Below are 15,940 nucleotides of genomic sequence, written 5' to 3'. Positions count from 1 at the left end.
TGCTTAAAGATCTGCAGATGAAAAGAAAATAGAGCAAGAACAATAACTTTCTGGGTTAAAATAATCTTCTTGAAAGTTAGGGAAAACAATAGATAAAACTTTATGCCTAAATGGTAATGAATCAAATCTTGGACGCAAGAAAATATGTAAACCAACAATAATTGAGAACCAGAATAAAATTAGTCAAAATATTTCTAACTAGTTTTATGAATACGTCAAAAAAAGTTTCGATGACATAGATCGATTTGATAATGATGCTATAAACCTAACATAGAATTAGGCACAAATATTCACGAAGTCATTGTTGTGGTAAACTTGGATTGAATCTAAATGATGGTAGGTAACCAGTAGAAAGATTGTAGCCCTGTGTTAACTTTATAAAATTACAATTTGAAATAAAACTATAATCATCAATCCATGCCTCCAAAGGAAGTAAAGAAAATAATAGATTTTATAAAACTTATCTGAAGATTGTGTGGATTTATCTCATCTCATCTTTCTTGCTTAATTTCTGGTGCTCAGTATATGGGAGAAGATAGTGAAATGATTCCATTACCTACACACCACTTTCTCCCATTCCATCGAGCACTCTAGCATTGACCTCATACTCCCTTTCTCTAAACGCATAGCTCAAACAAATCACACAAAAAAAAAAAGAGAGCTAGGGTTCAACATACCTCGCTAGGATTTTGTCAAGATAGAGGTTGAAGCCACAGTGGGGAATCAAGCAGACACCATGGAAGATGCATCTATAGCCAAGAAGAAAGTACGATAAAGGATGCCAATCAAGAGATGTAGCATGATAAAGATCAGTGGGAGAACCCCACCACCTTAAAGGATGACAATCCGATTTTTGGTACCGCATACCAAAGGGAGGAGCCCGACAACATCAGGAGGTGGCACTAGCATTGAGATCGTTGTGGGAAAAGGGGGGGTAAGATGCTTGGGAAAGAGAGGGAGAGGAGAGGTTAGGGTCAAAGAGAATAGAGGAAATTTTCGAGGGCACTGACCAAAATAGGCAAAAGAAAAAGCATAAAACATGGCATAAGCCCATACTTGGGTCCATATGGAATATTTATGCCAGTAAAATGTTAGGGCTCGTTTGGTTCGCGAAGAGAAAAAAATGTGGTCAACAGAAAAATAATGAAATGCCTCTTATTTGGTTGGAGTTTTCAAAGAAAAAAGATGGAAAAGTTATATTTTCATTAGAATATGATTTTCACATTTCATGGAAAAGTCTTTTTCATGAGAAACATGGAAAAGTTACTTTCCTATGAGACAGGAATCACTCCATTTTTATTTTTTTTCAAAAAGACCTTTCAGCATTAGAAAAGCATTAAAGAGGCATTAAAGACCTAATTTTTGTTAAGGGCATAATAGAAATTATGTATAACTTTTCTAGAAAAGTATATGGCCAACCAAACATAAACACTTTAGAAATTTGTCACTTTCCCATAATCAACCAAACATTCCAAAAGTATTTTCCTAGGCATCCTCTTTCTAAAAATTTGTTTCCCAGAAATTATATTCCTATGAGAAAAAATGCTTCCCGCGAACCAAACCTCCTTAATGGAAATCCTTATCCTAGGCTTATCCCTCCTTTAGGTTTTCTAGAATCCTAAACTCTAAAACCTTTAGTGGTGACTACATAGCTAACAACAACTAGCTCTACGGAAGCAGATGATCCCATGTCAAGGTTGCAGTAAATGAAAATTAAATGGCAAAAATGCAACATAAGGAATATAGTTGGGAGGCAGGGGTTGAAAGGAGTTTAAAAGATCCATAACAATTTGTCTTCAATAAATTTAGAAAGCTCAAGAAAACTAAGGGTTATACCAAGCGAAAGAGAAGATATGGTGGAATGTGCTACACTAAAGGGTTTATTAAAATATAACTTCTGTGGAAATATATATTAAAATGCGGTTAAAGGAAAAAAAGAAGCAAATCATGACGTTATAATAGATTTGGCGAGCCAAACACTCAATAGCAACAAAATGGAGAAAGAAAACCATAAAGTTAAAAATTTAGTCAAAAGAATGTAGTTAACGTATATGACTTGAACACTAGGAAATAAGGTTAGCATAAGATTGTAGGACATCGGATAGCAGCTGACGTGGGACTAAAAAGGGAAAAAATAGTGTGGTGATGAAGGTTGATATTTGATAGCAATGCAGGTCCTTAGCTAGAAAGATGGAACTAATATTTCATGAGTTACGACACCATATTGACATAACAATTGGATCAGTTGGATCGAACAAATTGGTGCTTTATTGTTTTATGGGAATCCAGTGAAATTAAATGAATGGAGACATGGGATCTACTATAGTTGATATACTTAAAATCTTGTTGAGCATAGCTGTTGTTAAGGATCGCACATAAGGTTTTGTCTAATATGGAATAATTAGTAGAAGAAGATAATTGATATGGCTGGTTGGGCCCAAAACTTAACAGCTTAAGGTTTTGAATTAACTTTTGTTCTAATATGTATGTATTCCAATCCCTTCACTTCCTAACAAGTGGGATCAAAATTAATAAATGATGATTTCAAAAAACTCTTGAAGTTATAAGGTGTAAAAATTGTTAGCCTTTTGCGAAGAATGGTAACATGTGGGCTGATGGAGCCGAGCCATAGTGGCCATGAAAGTCAAGCAGATATAGTAAATAAACTTGGTAGAACAAGTTGCTCGCTTTGAGCATGGCTTCAAGTTATGGTGGTTGCGGAGTGTCGAGTTGATATGGCTAGTAGACTCATTAGAACAATACACTAGATTTGAGCGCGGCTCAAATATGATTTCCAAAAGAGTGAAATATTGTAAGACTATCGTGGCTCTTAGAGAGCGGGCAACTCCTGGGCTTAAGTGGTAATACACTATAGTAAAGTGTGGCCTAGCTTTTAGAAAGTGGGATCATGCGGGAGATTTAGTCCCACATGGAGCAATAAGTAAGAGCATGGTCTGCTGTATCGATCCGTACGGGCCGGTACGTACCGGTCCGGCCTGGGACCGGTACCGGATCAGCGTGGAATCCGGTACCGGTAGCTTATCGTTGAAGAATCGGTATAGGATTGGTACGAACCGGTACGAGACCGGTATGGGATCGGTACGTACCAGTTCGGGCCACTACCGGTATGCCGACTGGTACCGGTACGGCGGACCTTGAGTAAGAGGGAAAATAATAGATATATATGATTAGGCCCAAAACCTATTCTAACTTATATTATTTTTCCAGGTTGGATTCAAACTCCAGCACTTTGTATTGATGATTTTTATGAAATTAATGGATATAACTAAGAAATTGGGTCAGAGACTTTCGACATAGCTTGAGTCATCTAAATAATGAAAATGTGGGGCTCAAATAATATGAATCATAGCTTACTACAAAACTCCACACTAAAAAAGGTATAACTTATCCTAAATCTATCATTTTAAAATACTTTGACTTGATGGTATGTCTAGTCTATTTTTCAAAAGTATATCTTTTTACATAGGTTAGGTCATCTAAATAGTGAAAAGGCGGGCCTCAAATAATACAAAGTAACTTACTATAGAACTTCAAACTAGAAAAGATACATTTTGTTCCAAATTCATCATCTTAAAACACTTTGACTTGATGGAATGTCTAAAATCTATTTCTCAACAATAGTGAAATATTATTGCTAGTTAAGATATTATTAATACAAACATTGCTTTTCTAAATGATGGCTTCTTCTTGACAAAACAAATTTTATCCATATTGTTCTCATTCGTAAAAGCAAGAATCTTAGTTGCATCAAATCATTTTGAAAATTTTGACCACTTAATTGAAACAAGTGCTGTACTAAATATTATATGAGAAAATTAAAGTGTTTTTGTTGTTGGGCATTTAATCACATATATTGTTTATATTGCCTTTGAAGTGGTTCATTATTTGGAAAACAAGCATACGTGAAAAAGGCCATTTGACTTTGTACATGCACAAGGCTTATGACAAAGAATAAATATTTTTTCTAAAGAAAATGATGCTCATAATGGATTTTTGAAAATGGGTAATTTGGATTGTGAAATATTTTACTTTTTTTGGTGAAAAATAGGAGGGGGGAGGGGGGACGAACCCACCCACGTAGCAGCCCCCACTGGGCCCCCCTTCCACTAAGGAATGTTCGATGCAGGTCGCAAATTTCCGCATGCCCTCCCTGACCCATGGGCTCCCCTACTGGAATCAACAGCCACCAAGGCTACCGCCCGCGCGTTTCGAACTCGGAACGCCAGCACCACCAAGCACCACCAAGGCTACCGCCCGCGCGTTTCGAACTCGGAACCACAAGGATGGAAGTAAGGCCTAGTTCCACTAAGCTACCACCTCAGTGACTGAAATATTTTACTTTGATAACCTACCACTTTCATAATAAAGAGCAAAATGATTGTATTTCTCCTTAAAGGAGTCTCCAATAAGGGGACCCTTATCTTGTTATATTTTCTTAATACAAGAACATAATAGTGTTTTAAAAGAGGGGATTAGTATGTTAAGGGAGTGAAACAATGGGCTACCTGACAAATTCTTGGATTTTCCAAAAATAATTAAGAAATAAAAATGATAGATGACCAGTTTAATAAAAAAGGATGGAGAAAAGCTTCAAGTATGGGAGTAGGAAAGTATAGGTATATACTAAGAACTAGACCAGTCCAAGTAATGTCTTGCTTTTTTCCAATATATTGTGCTAGGCTAGGAGTGTCAAATGAACCGAGCAGCTTGAGGTTGGCTCAAGAAAAGCTCAAATTAAGATTAATTTGAAGCCAAATAAAGAAAGATGGAATCAGCAAAACAAATCCAAAATTAATTTCAAGTCGAGCCAAAAATCTGCTCAACTCAATCAAGCTTTACTCGATTAAGGCTCCAATATATTTAGATTATCTATATTTCTTATATAATGAATCATCGAACCAAGGTTTGAAATCAAGATTCAAGAATTTATTTAAATTTGAACCAAGCTTGATTTAATCTTAAGTTGATTTCTGTTCGATTTAGGATTATCAATTTGATCAAGTATGTTTATGTTAAGATTAAATCAGGACTGAATCAAGCTTGGTTAGAGCCAAACTCAATCAAATTATTGGTTGGACTAAATTTACTGCTGAGCTGGTGGATCAATCCAATCACATATGAACATAATCAAACACGGAGAAATAAAAAAGGGAGAAGGGAAGCTTGGGCACTTTTTTTTCTCCTTGTTACTTTATCAACTAATTCGGTGGGAGATCGAGTCGAACTAAAAATTTCTCCTAATTCCAAATTGAGTTAGATCCAGCCCAATCACACCCGCTGCCTTGCATCCAAATGGTACGGACCAAATCATCACCGTTCATTCTATATATTTTCTAAGTGACGAAAATACCCTTAGGGTTTGGCTATCGATTTGTCCAAAACCTAGCATTATAAATGTCATAGCACAGCCGCCGTTCCCTTTCAGAGAACAAGAGGCCGCTCGGAGGAGGAGAGACAAAGGGAGGAACTCAGCGATTTGCGAAGAGATGAGGGCCAAGGTAAAATTTCGAATTCCTCCGCCTTTTGGTTTCATTTCTTTCGATCCCTCTGGTTCATCAGAGGTCGGTATTACCTAAAACCCCCCGGATTAAACGCATTCCCATTATTTTTTCGTTTTTTGCCTTCTTGTGATTTGTCTACCCGATTCCGTGATAAAGGAGTGAATTTTCTGAGATTTCTGGATGGGTTTTTTCTTGTGACTGGTCATCGATCTTCGTAGTTTTAGGACTGTGATATCATTTTATTATTCGATGTTTCTTTCTTTTATGTTTTGATTTTTTGTGGATTTTGTTATGGAGCTCTGTGTTTTGTTGATGTCTGTGAGAAAGGTTGTTTCATTTTCTTCATGCTGTGGAAAATCGTGTATTTAGGGTTAGTATATGTTGAATTCCTTAAGGTAGAGGCTTAGTTGCTTCAGTCCCGCGAGAAGAGGTTTGATTTGTTGTTCTTATAAATCATCAGTGGTTGAAGATCTGTGAAGAAAATGCTTGTATTTGCTTATCTATCGACCTTTGCCGTATCATAACTTGGCTGTACTTCTGGCAGCCCTTAAGACATGTGATTAGTACTAATTTTTAAGACAAATGATTTTTAGGGCATATATTTACGTGTCCTTTGGTTTTTAATATAAAATGTAAGTGGTACAATTTGTTATTTGGATTGGGATGTGTCATTTGGGTAAATTTGATCTTGTAGTTTGAAGTTTTATTCGAAAGCTTGTGATCCATTTGTCATTTAAGTTGGAGATGATTGCTTCATGTCTTTTAGCCTTAACATTTTGGCTGAATGGTTGAAACATTATCTAAAGGGCACTTGATCAGCATCTCTGTCCATCTTTTTGTGATTCAATGTCATGGTATTTTGCTTTTAAATTGTGTTTATGATGTTTGGCACTTTATTTTCTTGCATGCGATCATTGTGTGCTGTGTCTGTGCTAGAATGACGAAGGTAGCACATATCTTCCGTATATTCATTTCTAGAGAGATGGTAAATTGTGTGGTCTCATGTTTTAGTTTCTTGTATTTGCTATTTTATTTGATGTGTTTTTTTCTTTAATGTTTTAACTAGCAAAGTTCAACTGATTCGTGGTTCTTTTATTTACAAGAGCAAGTTCAACTGGTCAAAGACAGCAAATGTCAGTGCTGTCAGTCTGAAAAATTGCTTGATAAGAGTTTTCTTTATTGATAATTAATTGAGCTTGAGATCTATCAGCTTGCTTGTTTTCAGCACGTTAAAGCTTAAAATATTTAAAGAAATAAATAATATGTTATACATATTATTTGATTTAGTATTAGATAATAAATTTTACTTTTTAAGTTCTGAGATTTTGATGTTTGGAAAATGATGCAAGATAAGTCAGATGTTGGTTCTGAGAAGCAGTAGCCCTTTGCACTGCCTTTGCTGAATAATTTGCACGTCAGTCTGATTCCAAACCCTCTTTAATATGACTGGTATGACCTAATGTTACTATGTCATTTGCTTGTATTGTGATTTATGCGCCTTGCGTGCGTTTTCTTTTTTATTTTTACCGGTGGTGCTTGTACCCCATCAGCTCCAATCACATCAAATTGAATGATGTCTTTGAAGTCAATAATCCTTGATATGGTATAATTAATGTGCATCAACAGGATTTACATATATATTTCAGTTGTTTCTTTTTAGGTTATTTCTTCTCTTTCTTTATTTTCGGTCATGTCGTATTGGGAAATGATGCAAAATATGAATCAGAGGCTGTTTCTGAGAGGCAGTAGCAATTTTGCTTTGCCTTTGCTGAAAAATTTACACGCCAATCTGATCCCAGGCCCTAATCAATGTAACTTAGTTTCAATATAGCAAGTATGATTCTTATTTTACTACATAATATTTCAATGTAACTTAGTTTCAATATAGCAAGTATGATTCTTATTTTACTACATAATATTTTTATGTTTAATTGAAAAAATGAAGTAAAGATTGCTCTGAAAAGTCATGGAGAGGTAGTTGCAACTTTGGGAAATGATGCAAAATATGAATCAGAGGCTGTTTCTGAGAGGCAGTAGCAACTTTGCATTGCCTGTGCTGAAACATTTATATGCCAATCTGATCCCATACTTCATTTTATGTAGTTTGTTTCATTATAGCAACTAGGGTTCTTATTTTACGACATAATGTTTTTCTATTTAATTGAACTATAGTGGAATTATTAAATTGTTTTAACTATAGGGGAATTAAGCTTAGAATGCTGCTAAGAAGTTATGGTAAAGGGCACTGTGTCAATGTATTGCATATGTATTCATTCTTGTATATATTTATGTAATTGATTCATCGTGTATTAGGCAAGCTGACAGGTGCCTGTGCTTGCATTCTTGTTATTTAAATGGTTGCATCTTGACCTCTAAATGCTAGCTGCAAGTTGAGCGCTGTAATATGTTTAAGAATATTGTTGACCATTTCTGTTGTTGCATCAAAGATTTTGGTTTTTCTCTTTATAGGTTAATTTATTCACCGATTTGATTGCTTTCTATCTTTGAGTATATATGTTTCTTTGCATGTCTTTCAGATCCATGCCTCTTGAGCAATGTTTACTTTAAAATGATCGAACTTTGGATGTCTGATGGGTTATTGATTTGCCTGTCAGTTATTAATGCTAAAGTTAATTGCATACCTTCAGTTCACTGGTTGAATCTTGGAGTTGCTTCTTTGCTGCTAACCTCTAAATAGGTCTTGAACTATAAGAACTTCTTTCTAAATATTGTTTGCTGTGAATTCCTCTACTAGTTGAAGACCCTTAGCATGATCACTTACGGCGGTCCTCAAGTTAGTTTTTTTTTGTGGCTATGATTCTATGCTCGATTAATTTTTATACTTTCTGAGCTATTCATTTTTCCTCAGTGGAAGAAGAAGCGAATGAGGAGACTTAAGAGGAAGCGCCGAAAGATGAGGCAGAGATCGAAGTAGGTGATGAAGGTGTCAGCATCCCTGTGTCAACATCTCACTGAATGTGGTGTCTATACTGATTCATCCACCTGATGTTGAGTGTGTTATAGGAGGCGAAGCTACCTTCTGTCCTTTAATTACTTGTTTGGCCGTAATAGAAGTTAGATGTTCTGCTTGACAGCGTAATTCTCTTGTGTTTTGTTTAACCATTGAGAACTTGTTTTAAGACATTTTATCTAGAAACAATCCAATGCCAACATCGGGATTCCATCAAGTTTTTATTTGGAAATGTTTGTGCCTTGAGTGCTATATACATGTATATACACACACACACACACACACACACACACACACACACACACACACACATATATATATATATATATATATATATACATGTATATATACACACACACACACATATATATATATATATATATATATGCAGGAAAAAAGGGATTCTGCTAGGTACAGTTTCTTTATTGGTTCTCTCTTTAGATGATCAGGAGAGGTTAATCACCATCATCCTATGCGTCATCTCTTGAGGACTGACTCCAAATTAGAACTAAGCTCTTTTATCCTTGATTAAATGGTAAGGAGCAATACCAGCCGAACAAATAGTGGGAGCCCTTGCACAGCTGGGGTCATTATTATGGTTATTTTTCATTGTACGGCAATAAAGCTGTCTCAACAGAACTATTTTATTCTCAACATCGCAAATTTCTTGGAAACATGAAATTTGTTGTTATTCAGTTATTGGAAACATTATTATTTTGCTGCCAATTTGTTAGGATTAGTTCAATCTGGCAAGAGAACAGGATATAAGTTAATGGTTTCGAAATAGCCTTGTCTCCTCATTTACCTGCCACCAACCTATATTTTATTTATACATCAGTATAGAATTCTCAATTTTTAGTCAACATGGTTTAAGTTAGAGCATTGGCAAAAACTTGATGCTTTCACTATTGATTTTACAAGACTGCATGATACGGTTATTGATCCAAACGACAATTAATTCAGAATAGTTCATTTGATGTTCAGCTTGCACTTTGCCATTTGATTGAATACCCACAGGAACTTAATCCAATAAATTAGATCAAAAAACTTCTTATGATCCTGATAGCTCAACCAACCATATTTCTCCTTAACAATAGTTTGATATTGAAGCATAATGGTTCCTATTAACATAGCAGATCTTACTTACCACAGGTGGTCATCTTGATGCAACTGGCTTCGTTATCTATGGAAGAAAACTATTATCAACATTCAGTCAGGCTAGACCTGGTCCTCCCAAAAATTTGGGAAAGATCGATCAATACTCGCATTATTATCGGCCTTTGCTCTTGTTGCTCTATTGTAGACAGCACAACAAAGATGGCAATTATCAGCAGATGAAGCAATGGTGGGATTATGACTTGCATTGGCCTAGGTTATTATTGCCTATCACTAGCATGATGATGCCTTTGGTAACAAGGCAAGGCCAGCGGAAACACTTTCCACCACCAAATTCCAGAATTCAGCAGAATGCAGGTCAGAGCTGCTGGTTCCTCAACACCTAGGATCGTGACATGGAAGATGTCAACAATTAGAAGATAGCTGCTACTGCAGGAACTTCCTATCTTGAAGCTATAGATCACAGGATTGGACTCGAAATTAGGTATCTTGGACATGAGTCATGCTGCCCAACATTACCTAGGCGCTTGCGTTTAGCTCCAAAAATCTATTTTGGATGGTCGAATACATATTGGATGCTTAGATACATATGAAGGTCTTTGGTAACTACTTTTAAAGCTTGGAAGAGAGTTGAACTCTTTCAACAATGAGTGAGTACGTTGAACTCTTTCAACATTGAGTTTAATTCTCTAATTTGATAATAAAAATTAATTATTATGATTTGTTAAAGATATAAATATTATAATAATTTGAAAAAAAATACTATTTTGCTAACATCCTGAAAAGTTTGAATGAGAAATATATATATTGAAACATCACCCGTGGCTAAGGTTTTAGGGGTAGGGAGGAGTTTTCTTTTAGAATCTCTCGTACTAGACTTTTTCTCGAGAGAGCATTAAGATGATCAAAAATTCAGAAAGGACCAGCATTTCCTAAGGCTATCCATAATAAATGCAAAACATTGCAATACTGATTTCGACATAAAACCATTAAAAATTAGATTTAAATATTTTATAAAAGAATAAAAGATTTCAACTTGACATGTTTTACCATGTCGGTCAATATGTATTGGATAACATAATACAAACTAAAACTATTGATTAAATAGAAGGTTATATGATGCTGCCTAAATGAAAGAGTTTAGTTCTCCTGCAATTTTGTGTTGGTCCATTAAATCATGATCTTTGTGCAGTAGATGGACTAATTCGAAGACTAGACCTTTCAAGGTAGATTTGTGGGGCAAACGACATAGGAAGATGTCATCATGATCTTGCACCTGGATCATGTCATGAATACGGAAAAAAGAGCTAGGTATGTTCCCCATATGCTCTGAGAACTGCGCCTTTGTTTCCCTCTCACCCTCCCACTCAATCTCGATGGGGAAGAAACCTCGAAAGCGCTCAGAATCAAATGCAGACCAAGTCCATAGGTGAATGGCGCTATAACCTTCATGGAGATATAGATTGGTGTTACTGTAGTTACGATGAACCCATATAGTAGCTCCTATATCTATCCACTTTTGAATCCTTAAACTATATCTATTTAGGACATGTTTGGGAAATCCAGTAGGATTGGGCTAGATTTCCTAGAGATTGTCGGTCTTTTCAGCCTATATTCTTCTAAAGGCATCCTAATCTTAGTCTAAATCCCATCTGTGGTTCTGTTGGGCTGTAGGAGAAAAACAAACACCAATAGAATAAAAAAGATATGGTATTATGTAGGCTTTGTCCAAATAGACCACCTACATTATAAATTGAATAGAAAATCTAATCCAATCCTACTGGATTTTCCAAGCAAGCCCTTAGGAGGCTTATCTTGATTGCAAAGCCCAATATAAAATCTAAAATAGAAATCCGATGATGTGTCAATATGGGGCACATCTAGATGGACTCAATATGCATTAACTCCAATATCTCATTCAATATAAATGGAGAGGATTCCAACTCAAGATTAAAACCTTGCCAAAATGAGAGATACAATAGAAGGTCGATCATTTGTTTCCATGGTTTTTGAGCAGCGTCCTTATCACTCCCAACCCAGGGGCGGCCCAATGCATTTGGGGGCCTAGGGCGAACTCACTAAATGAGGCCTTTTTTAAAATAATAATAATAATAATAATAAATTTTTAATAAGTATAAAATACTTTCATATCCACATTCATATTTTCTATTAGACATTTGAATATAAAAATTATATTACCAAACAAAACAATTAAGATAATTACTACAAACAAATTAAAATATAAAAGAGAAAAAATAGAAGAGAAAAATTGTAACAAAATTATAGAAATTGCAATAAAATTAGGAAAATTAAACACTGGATGTCGAAAATATAATCAAACAACAAAAGGAGGGTTAGAAGGATCACACCATATGCTGTGCAGCTTGTGCTAGTGCTACAGTGCCACTAGGCCCACTACCCACAGACCACAGTCCACAGTCCCACTGAGTCACTGTCAGTGTCACTCTCAGTGAGACGGACGGGAGGGCTGAGGGGACGGCCGGGCCCGCCGGGGTGACGGGTCACGGACTCACGGGACAACGGGAGCCGGGGCCGGGGAGGGAGGCGAGGAGGTCACGCTCACGCCGTCTGTCGTCACGGCCTCACGCCTCACGGGAGCCGGGGCCGGGGGCGGGCGAGGAGCGGAGGAGGTCACGGGCTCAGGGCTCACGGGAGTGACGGACTGACGGCACAGGCCGCGGGCGGGGTCCGGGGACTGGGAGGCGCTCAGGCGGAGGAGACGACCTCGCCGGCTCGCTAGATTGAGCCGGACGGGCGACGGGGTCACGGCCTCACGAGAGCCGGGGGCCCGAGAGGCGGGAGCGAGGCAAGGAGCCGAGGAGGTCGCGGGCGGCGGGACCGCCTGGATGCCGGGGAGGCGGGGACGGTCGCGGGATGCCGGGGCCCGAGGAGGCCGGGAGGCGGACTGGCGGAGGCGCGGCCACGCGGGGGGAGGCGAGGAGGAGACGAGTAGACGACCCAGGCGGCAGCCGGCAGGCAGTCACACCTTCACCTTCACGGAACAGTCGAACAGAGACACAGAGTAGAAGAGGATTGAGGAAATAGGAATGAGGAGTAGAGGAGTGGAGGAGGAGTGGAGCAGGAGCAGGATGAAGATTTTAAAGAGAGCCAGAGGGCAGAGAGGAATGATGGGCGATGGCATCATGGCCGATGGGAGAGGAGGAGTGGACAGTGGAGCACCCGGCGACCCGCGTCTTGTCGAGGTAGCCGTTGGCTCCTGCCATCCTGCGGGCTGCGGCCTTACCCTCTGATGTAGTCTGTAGCTAGCTACTAGCTAGGAGCGGGAGATGGGAGGGTAGAGGCGTAGAGCGTAGGTGCCGCGGGGCCTTCTCTCGAGCCGGGGCCTTGGGCGACCGCCTAGGTCGCCTAAGGCTTGGGCCGCCCCTGTCCCAACCCGAAGTCATGAAATGAGCATGTGGCATACGGCTACACATCGTGTAGGCTCTTACCCCACAAGACATGCCAAGATCGTATTCTTCTTTCACTAATATATTCAACATGACAATAGATTAGACAATGACACATTTGGAGCATCTACACTTACAAAATATTTTAACAATAAAATCAAATAATATCTAATTTAAATAGTCCAAGACATAGTCATAAAAGTTTTGAAGGTTCATACATTACATATTTTCCAAAGTTTTTAGTAATCTAAAATAAAAAAAAGGCTAAACCTAATCCACTAACGCTCAACCCACAATCGTCGTTTGAGTTACTCCTGAGCATTTGGAAGGAAAAGAAAAAAAATGATGGTGAGCCAATAGCTCAGTAGGTAACCTTTATCTCTAGTTGGATCAAGCATATTACGTACAAAAAATACCAGCTTTCATACCATATGATTTTCAATTATCAATGAAAGCAATTTTACCAAATATACGATGAGATTTTCACAAAAGCATGTTTGCTAATATAATTTTCAGATATTTAATGTATCTAGCAAAAACACCTTTTCTTTTTAAGGAATTTTCAATTTTAGTTATTTGAAAAATCTACCCACTTTTAGTCCTTGCGACTAGCCATGATTAGCCCCGTGACAGGCTTCAAAGAGACTAGCTCCTTAATACGAAACATGCCATCGATTAATATATGCCAACAAATAGTATGTGCCAGAGATCATTCCCAATTGACCTTAAAAAAAATAGCTTCTGAATATATGTGACTAATGATCAACCCCATTGGCTAGGCTTGAAACATAGTCAAACAAAATAGCAACATAACATCCATTCTAAATCAATTACTCAGCCATATAACCAATCCAAAAAATCCATAAGTTTTATAAACAACGTTGATAGTCCATTTCATATAACTTAATCATGTCCAATCCAATCAATTCCTATTTTGATGCAACATAATTCATTATTATACCCATGTAAAATATTTTATGCTTGATCCATGAATTAGAAATTTACTTTATATAGAGCATACACTATTGGTATCTCAAACATAACTATAAATATGCATAAATAATTTTCATAATCTTCATTTCAAATATTTAGGCTATTTTTCTGAATGCATGTATAAAATTAGTAATGCCATCATTTTTTGGAAACTGAATATATGATATGAAAAATAAAAATACTAAAGGCAGAAGTGCTCACAGATTTCAATCGATACAGTCTTAGATATTTCACCCAAAGACTGTGCAAGATCTGAAACAATTAAAGTGAATTATTAGACTTCCTTAATATCGTATGATCTTTTTCTCACTACTTACATACAGAAGGGACTGAATGTCTTGTCTCTCCTCAAAGAAAGAAAGAGGAGAGAGGCTTACAAGGGGCCCATGGTGCTCAATAGGTGATTGTGAACCTTTAGCAAGGCAGCGAAGACAAAGGATACAGTCGGAGGAGTGGTTATTTCCATCTTCAAGGCGGGGTTCAAGCCGATTAATAGGGAAAATAAGGGGTTTGGGTCATGGCCTCTTGCCAACGACTAGTGTTCGTCCTTTCCTGTCTACCTAAAAATATGCTAGACCGATCGTTGTTAGAACCGACGAACAAAAGTTGAATTTAAATTAATTTTACTCTTACTTGTTCTACTCGAAGAATAGTGGTTGTAAGAGGTCGATCCACAGGGAGGCGATTGGAGTTGCTTAAAAATAAAAACGTTCACTCGGATTTAAAAGCGATTTTTGAATAATAAAAGTAAAACATTACGTCGGGGATGTTGATAGATTCTCTAGTCTACCGGAGAATGATTTTTAATTAAAATTAACTAGAAGACATGTACTTAGATTCAAAAGGCATTTATATATTTAATGGAAAAGAAAAGTTTTTGCATAAATTAAAATGGATGAAACTAAGAGGATTGAAGCGAACACAAATTGCATAGAGGAAGATTTAATGTATTGCATAAAAAAAAAAATTTCCAAAAGTTGAAGAACAGAGCTTAAAAACAACAGAAATTAAACACAACAGAATTTAAAGCTTTAGCATAAATAAAATTCTCTATTAAACTAAAACCAAAAACCCCAAAACAACATGTCTCGAGATAAAACTCTTACTAAAAAAAAAGTATATTGCTCTCAATTAAACTTAAAATAAGAACAACATGATACTCAAAATAGAATCACTAAACACAAATTAAAAATATAACTTCTAAAAAAAAAAAAAACAAATAAAACAATAAAAATAAACAAAAGAAATGTAATGCTCTGTTTTCAAATCTGAAAACAGAGCACTACTTTCCGACTGCTTCTTCTCCCCCAATCCTCTGTTTCTTGGCCCCAATCCCGCACCAAGCCAAACTCTCTTTCTCCTTGGACTCTCCTCCCACCCAGCACCCCTCCTTCTTCTTCTTCCCTCCTTCTTATAGCTCTTGGAGACGCGTTGGGGACGAGCTGGCAGCGACGGTGATTGCGGAGCGCTGAGATTTTCGCCGTGTGAAGAATGCGGTCGCTGGGATTCCGGGAGACAGCTAGGAACGTTGATCACGGAGCTCGGATGCGGATCCGGATGCTGGGAGCACTGCAGAAGGAAGAAACGGAAGGGAGGCGATGCGTTGGGGACTCGGACGGGCGCTGAAATCGGGCGGACGGTTGGCAGCGATTGTGAGGCGCTGGGATCACGGGATCATGGCTTGGAGCTGAAGCGGAAGGTGGGGACTTGGCTTCCTTCTTCGGGTGCTGCTGATGCGGAAGGGAGGCGCTGGGATCTTCCTTGTTGGGAGGTGAATCGCCCGGGATTGCACGCGGAAGAGGAAGGATGATGGGGCTTCTTTCACGGACGCGGGATCGCTGGGAGCGTGATCGACGGGGTGACTTGCTGGCACGGTGGCTGGCACGGTGGCTGGCACGGATGAGGGACCG

General features: G+C 38.0%; 1 protein-coding gene, 1 long non-coding RNA gene and 2 other non-coding genes across 15 annotated transcripts in view; 3 read left to right on the top strand and 1 right to left on the bottom strand.

Moving 5' to 3' along the window:
- The window catches only part of LOC103695503 (uncharacterized), a 67,657-nt gene extending 66,624 nt beyond the window's left edge, over positions 1-1,033 (bottom strand). For 6 of the 12 annotated variants that reach the window (XR_016398111.1, XM_089926722.1, XM_089926720.1 and 3 more), the window contains exon 1: positions 678-1,033. The gene's annotated coding sequence lies outside the window, so the exon portion shown is untranslated. The remainder of the gene's footprint in view (positions 1-677) is intronic. The other 6 variants (XM_089926713.1, XM_089926711.1, XM_089926712.1 and 3 more) reach the window with 4 other exon arrangements.
- A 4,380-nt stretch (positions 1,034-5,413) lies between these two features.
- On the top strand, positions 5,414-8,710 carry LOC103695504 (uncharacterized). Its single transcript, XR_602250.6, has 2 exons — positions 5,414-5,519; positions 8,392-8,710. It is a non-coding gene; the product is annotated as an uncharacterized LOC103695504 (long non-coding RNA).
- Positions 6,854-6,953, top strand: LOC113461108 (small nucleolar RNA Z122). The gene has a single exon (XR_003383165.3). It is a non-coding gene; the product is annotated as a small nucleolar RNA Z122 (small nucleolar RNA).
- Positions 7,220-7,322, top strand: LOC113461109 (small nucleolar RNA Z122). Its single transcript, XR_003383166.3, has one exon. It is a non-coding gene; the product is annotated as a small nucleolar RNA Z122 (small nucleolar RNA).
- Positions 8,711-15,940: the final 7,230 nt, after the last annotated feature.

Source organism: Phoenix dactylifera, chromosome 12 (assembly GCF_051530095.1).
Source record: "Phoenix dactylifera cultivar Ajwa chromosome 12, Ajwa_hap1_PhDact_Kaust_v1.1, whole genome shotgun sequence".
NCBI classification, from domain to species: Eukaryota; Viridiplantae; Streptophyta; class Magnoliopsida; order Arecales; family Arecaceae; genus Phoenix; species Phoenix dactylifera.
The sequence above is the reverse complement of the archived record's forward strand: the minus strand, read 5'-3'. Positions and strand labels throughout refer to the sequence as shown.